General features: G+C 36.6%; 1 non-coding gene across 1 annotated transcript; it reads left to right on the plus strand.

Moving 5' to 3' along the window:
* The first annotated feature begins 6168 nt into the window (after positions 1 to 6168).
* LOC113748540 lies at positions 6169 to 6275 on the plus strand. Its single transcript, XR_003464394.1, has one exon. It is a non-coding gene; the product is annotated as a small nucleolar RNA R71 (small nucleolar RNA).
* Positions 6276 to 7121: the final 846 nt, after the last annotated feature.

Genomic DNA, 7121 nt, shown 5'->3' on the forward strand with positions numbered 1-7121 from the left:
CTCAATTCTAAGCACACAAATAGTTCTAATGACATATATTAACACAATTTAGCACAATTATACAAAGACATCTCAACATATATGCAATTACCTCAATATGCCAAAAATGAGAAAAATAGAAAATTGGGAATTGTAAAATATCCAATAGAGTTGAGAATTGTTACCTTAAATGTGTAGAGTGATGCTGAAGGAAGCGAATGCTGCAAAAATGAGGAAGAAAACAGTCCAAATGTGGCTCAAATTTGCAAGAATTCAGTTCGGCCCTTTTTCCGTTTCAATGTTCAAAATCCCCTAAATTGATGTTGTTGATGTGAAATTGTTGAGGGTTTATGATCACAAGAGGCTTTGGGATGTTATTATGGTGAAATATTGGAGGGTTATTGGATGAAATGGAAGATTGGTGGGGAGGGGTTAGGGTTTTCGGTGAAGAAGAAGAAGAAGAAACTGGAAAATGAGGAACCGAGGCCGCGTTTCTACTTTGAACCCGAACCGATCCGAGCTCGGATCTACTTGAACAGGCCTCGGATCCGGCGCTCTAGAAGAACAGACGAGCCCTCGGATCCGAATCCATCTGGAAAATTTCGGATCCGAGCTCGGATCTCCTGTTTTCTGCATTAATTACAGAAACTACAATTTTTCAATTTTTCACCCCCATTTTTCGGCAAATTCCAAATTATACTTAGAATGAACTTTTTATCAATTCCAACCTTCCACGCAAGTTTAATATACCCTAAACACTAAATCCAACCTCTCAAAACACATCAAACACATCTAATTTGCAAATCAAGGGTTTAGGTTCTTTGATCATTTTGACACTTTTACACTAAAATTGCACTTTTAGGCATGACATGCACATCAAATGAGTCAATGAGCATATATAAATATGTTACCACCAAAACTCACTTGAATATAATGAATGTACAATATTGGATATATGAACTGGAAATTTGGACACTTAAAACAAAATCCAACAGGAAAACCTCCCTTTTTACGATCGTTTTTCAAGTGCACCTCCAAGATGGACGTTCATCATCCGGTAGCACCCCTACAAATAACTAACACATTAAAAATCATGCCAATAATGAAAAACACATTAAACTAAATAAATCGTTGGGTTGCCTCCCAACTAGCGCTTTTGTTTACAGTCGTTGGCTCGACTCAAGGGTTGAATTCTCAATTTGAAGAAGAATCACCCAAGTGACATATAAGTCCCTTGGGAACGATTTCACCCGCTAAGTAGGGTTTTAATCGTTGTCCATTGACCTTAAACCTTTCATTTCTTGAATTTGCCACTTCAACAGCTCCATAAGGGAATACTTGAGTAACTTCAAATGGTCCTGACCACCTTGACTTCAGTTTTCCTGGAAACAATCTCAGGCGTGAGTTGAATAAAAGTACTTTTTTCCCTACCAGGAATTGTTTAGGAATAATATGCTTATCATGCCATATTTGATGAATACTTGAGTAACTTCAAATGGTCCCGACCACTTTCACTTCAGTTTTCCTGGAAACAATCTCAGGCATGAGTTGAATAAAAGTACTTTTTGCCCTACCTGGAATTGTTTAGAAATAATATGCTTATCATGCCAATATTTGATGAATACTTGAGTAACTTCAAATGGTCCCGACCACCTTGACTTCAATTTTCCTGGAAACAATCTCAGGCGTGAGTTGAATAAAAGTACTTTTTACCCTACCTGGAATTGTTTAGGAATAATATGCTTATCATGGCAATCTTTGATCTTCTCTTTATAAATTTTGGCATTTTCATAAGCATGTAGCTGGTGTTCCTTCAATTCACTTAACTCAAGTAGCCTCCTTCCACTTGTAAGATTAAAATCCATGTTAATTGCTTTAATATCCCAATAAGATTTATGTTCAATCTCTACAGGTAAGTGACAAGCTTTTTCATAGACTAAACGATACGGCGACATCCCTAAGAGTGTCTTAAATGCCGTTCGGTAAGCCCATAGTGCATCATCTAGCTTTGTACCCTAATCTTTATGTGATTTATTCACGATTTTCTCCAAGATGAGCTTTATCTCTCGATTAGCTAACTCTGCCTGTCCGTTGGCTTGAGGATGGTACGGAAGTGATGTCTTGTGCCTACAACCATATTTAAATAATAAAGAATCAAGCTGCTTGTTACAGAAATGTTTTCCTTCATCACTTACTATGGCCTTAGGTATGCCAAATCTGCAAAAAAATGTTCTTTTTAAGGAACCAGAGTACTACCTTAGAGTCATTAGTAGGTGAAGCGATTGCCTCTACCCATTTAGAAACATAATCCACTGCTACTAAGATGTACTTATTATTAAAAGAACTAGGGAATGGTCCCATAAAATCTATACCCCATACATCAAATAACTCAACCTCCAAAAAGGTAGCTAGGGGCATTTTATTTTTACGAGATATATTTCCAGTTCTTTGGCATGTATCACAAATTTTAACATCCCTAACATCTCGGTACATAGTTGGTTAATAAAACCCTGATTGCCATACCTTTGCCACAGTCTTTGAAGTGCTAAAATGACCACCTGTTTCAAGGTTATGACAGTGATATAAAACATTATGTACCTCATTTTCGGGAATACATCTGCGCACCATACCATCGGCACAATGTCTATATAGCAATGGTTCCTCCCAAAAGTAACTTTTGACATCATGCAAGAATTTTTTCTTTTGATGATAATTAAATCCCTTTGGAATCTCTCCACTTACCAAATAATTAGCAATATCTGCATACCATGGAGAATTGATGATTGCTAGGACAAACTCATCCGGGAAATTCTCTTGGATAGGAACTTGATCCTTGACTGGGATATATTCCAAGCGTGATAGGTGATCCACCACTAGATTCTCCATTCCCTTTTTGTCTTTTATCTCCATATCAAATTCCTGTAATAAAAGAATCCACCGAATTAGTCTAGATTTTGCATCTTTCTTATGTAGCAAATATTTAAGAGCTGAATGGTCCGTATATATGATAACTTTAGATCCTACTAAATAGGATCTAAATTTATTTAAAGCAAATATCACCGCCAATAGCTCTTTTTCCGTTGTTGCATAATTGAGTTGTGCCTCATTCAGCAATTTGCAAGCATAATAGATGACATGCAACCTTCCTTCTTTTTTTCATCCCAAAACTGCTCCAATCGTATAGTCACTTGCATCACACATCAATTCAAATGGTAGTGACCAATCGGGCGAAGTTATAATTGGAGCAGAAATCAATTCCTCCTTCAACCTTTCAAATGAAACCAAACAATTGTCATCAAATTGAAAAGGGGTATCTTCACATAATAAATCACATAACTGCTTTACTATTTTAGAAAAATCTTTAATAAACCGTCTATAAAAACCGGCATGTCCTAAAAAACTCCTTATCCCCTTGACATTGCTTGGAGGGGGCAATTTTTCGATGACTTCTATTTTGGCCTTATCCACCTCAATTCATTTCGAGGAAATCTTGTGTTCTAAAACAATTCCTTCTTTTACCATAAAATGACATTTCTCCCAATTCAGTACAAGATTTGTTTCCTCGCATCTCTGCAAAATCAATTCCAAATTATGAAGACAATGGTCAAAAGATGAACCATACACAGAAAAATCATCCATAAATATCTCTATAATTTTCTCAATATAATCATAAAATATAGCCATCATGCAACGTTGAAAAGTCACAGGAGTATTGCATAAACCAAATGGCATCTTTCTAAAGGCAAAAGTGCCATAAGGACATGTGAATGTGGTCTTTTGTTGATCCTTCGGAGCTATAGCTATTTGATTATATCCTGAAAAACCATCAAGAAAACAGTGAAATTAATATCCGGCTATTCTCTCCAATAATTGATCAAGAAATGGTAAAGAAAAATGATATTTTCTTGTTACCGTATTTAACTGACGATAATCAATACACACTCTCCATCCTACCACAAGTTTAGGTGGAATCAATTCATCATTTTTACCCACAATTGTAGTTATTCCACCTTTCTTTGGTACCACATGAATTGGACTAATCCAAATACTATCGGAGATAGGAAAGACTATACCTGCATCAAGCCACTTAAGAATTTCATTTCTTACCACTTCTTTCAAGTTTGGATTGAGTCTTCTTTGTGTTTCCACCACTGGTTTGCAATTGTCCTCTAATAAAATGCGGTGCATGCATATAGAAGGACTTATTCCTTTAATGTCTGAAATTGTCCATCCAATCGCCTTCTTATGTCTTGTTGGAACTCTTAGCAACTTTGCACACTGCTCATCATCAAGGTCAGCACTAATGATTACCAGTAGAGTGCTATTTTCTCTAAGAAATTCATACCTTAGATGAGTTGGAAATGGTTTGAGCTCTAATTTTGGAGGTTCAACTTCCGAAGGTTGTGGAAGTCCTTTTCCTTGGCCAAGACTTTCATACAAATTACCCCTTTTATAAGGTGCTTGAAAATCCAAATACTTGGCCAATTCTTTAATCTCTTCACAATCACCTCCTTGCATACCTAGACTCATTAAACAATACTCAAGAGGATCGAAGTCAAAATTGACTTGGCTCATCTCTTGGGTCCATTTATCAATTGTGCCAATAGAATAAACATGATTGGTGAAAGAAGGGTACTTTTTCATTTCATTCAAATTAAATTCCACCTCTTCTTCACCTACTTGAAACTTAAGTTTGCCATTTTTAACATCAATAATAGTACCTGTAGTAGTTAGAAATGGTTTACCTACAATAATTGTCATAGATATATTTTCTTCTATATCTAAAACCACAAAATCCACTGGAATGATAAATTTTTGAACTTTTATCAATACATTTTCCAATACTCCCAATGGATATCTAATAGACCTATCCGCTAGTTGCAAAGTAATATTGGTGCGTTTAACCTCATGCAAACCCAATTGTCTAGCCACCGTTAAAGGAATTAATGATACATTAGCACCAAGATCACACAATGCTTTAGAAAAATCAATGTTACCTATGGTGCAAGGTATAGAAAAACTCCCCGAATCCTTCAATTTCGGTGGTAGCTTATTTTGTATAATGGCACTGCACTCCTCTGTTAATGCTATTGTTTCACAGTCTTCCAACTTTTTCTTCCGAGTCATGATTTCCTTGAGAAATTTTGCATATGAAGGAATCTGTAAAATAGCATTGGCAAAAGGAATGTTAATATGCAATTGTTTGAAAATTTTAACAAATTTTTTTCAAAATCTTTATCAAATTTATTCTGCTTTAGTCTTTCGGGAAATGGAACCACAAGAGGTATCAGAATGGTAGCGGAAGATGATTGTTGATTTTCTCTTGGTTTCTCCCGACTATTTCCCTCCACTATCGCCTCTTGGTTCCTCTGCTTTTCTTCTTGTTTTTCACTCTCACCATTCTCAACTTCACCCATTGAAGGATCCTCTAATTGTTTACCACTTCGAAGAGTAATGGCCTTGACATGCTCCTTAGGATTAACCTCCGTTTTGCTAGGTAATTCTTCTTGATTTTGATTGTTCAAAGAACTAGCAATTTGACCTATTTGGACCTCTACATTCCTGTACATTGTAGTAAGTTGGTCCAATCTTCATTCTACTCGCTCAAATCTGTCCGAAGTAACTTTAGCAAGTTTCTCCACCGCAGTCTCCCAACCAGATTTAGTTTCAGCTTGTGGTTGCCGTGGTTGGAATCCCGGTGAGTGGGATGGCCTTGGTTGATTGCATTGGTCTTTCCATCCAAAATTTGGATGATTTCTCCACCCCGGATTGTAAGTGTTCGAGTAGGGGTTATTTTGAGTATTACGATTGTAATTGTTGACAAATTGTACCTGCTCAGAATCAACACATTCATTAACATCATGTTCACCTCAACATATAGAGCAACAAGCTATATGCGCATTAGATGAACTTGGACCAACTCCACCTTGTCTACTTAGCATTTTCATCACATTATTCATTTGACCACTCAGCATATTAAGAGTGTCAATTTCTATCATACCTGCGTGACGTCTTGTATTACCTCTCTCATTGGCCCATTGGTAGTTATTTGCGGCCATTTCTTCTATCAAATTCTGAGTTTCTTGGGGTGATTTACCCATTAAAGCTCCACCTGCAGCTGCATCAATCATAGTTTTAGTAGAAAAAGATAAACCATTATAGAAGATTTATATGATTAACCAATCAGGTAGTCCATGATGTGGACATTTCCGAAGCAAATCCCTAAATCTCTCCCATGCCTCGTATAATGATTCACTCTTTAGTTGGCTAAAACTAGTAATATCCATTCTTAACTTAGCAGTCTTCCCCGGTGGAAAATACTTATTCAAGAATGCCCTTGATAAATCATCCCATGTGGTAAAAGTGTTAGGAGCATGAGAGTGTAACCAAAGTTTAGCCTTATCTCTCAATGAAAATGGGAACAATCTTAGCCTTATAGCATTATCACTAACTCCATTCATTTTAATTGTATCACATATTTCCAAGAATGTAGCTAAGTGTGAGTTAGGATCTTCTACAGCATTACCTCCAAATTGAGATTGTTGAACCATTAGGATGAGTGATAGTTTAATCTCAAAATTGTTAGCATTTACCGTAGGCTTTGCTATGCTTGTTTGAGATCCTTGTGTCTCCGGTAGAGCAAAATCTCATAGAGCTCGCCTATTTGTCTTGTTTTCAACCATCTCTTCTTCAAATGGTAGCTCTATTAAGATTTCCTCTATCGATTGCCAAATTTCTTGTTCCTCTTGCTGTGATGTATGCCTCATTTGTCTACGAAGTGTCCTCTCAATTTCTGGATCGAAAGGTGCGACTTCCCGAGATATCCGGTGCATACACAACAACAGAAATAAGGGAGATTATGCAACTTTTAATTTGTCAAATCTGATAAAAAATTAACTACTAACAGCTTAACTATAAAAAATAAAGTTGTCTAAATTAATAGAGATTATTAGGCCCTAATATTGCCGCTCCTCGGCAACGGCCCCAAAAACTTGACGGGTTTTTTTTCTGTGAGTGCAAGTTTAATTCCAATTTATACCGATTGACTGCAACTATACAGGCCAAACTAGGAGTTTAGGGCATTAATCGGGTCGATCCCACGAGGAGCAATGTCTACAAGTACTATGTCCTTATTTTCTCTA

The sequence above is a fragment of the Coffea eugenioides genome, chromosome 9 (genome assembly GCF_003713205.1).
Source record: "Coffea eugenioides isolate CCC68of chromosome 9, Ceug_1.0, whole genome shotgun sequence".
Classification (NCBI taxonomy): Eukaryota; Viridiplantae; Streptophyta; class Magnoliopsida; order Gentianales; family Rubiaceae; genus Coffea; species Coffea eugenioides.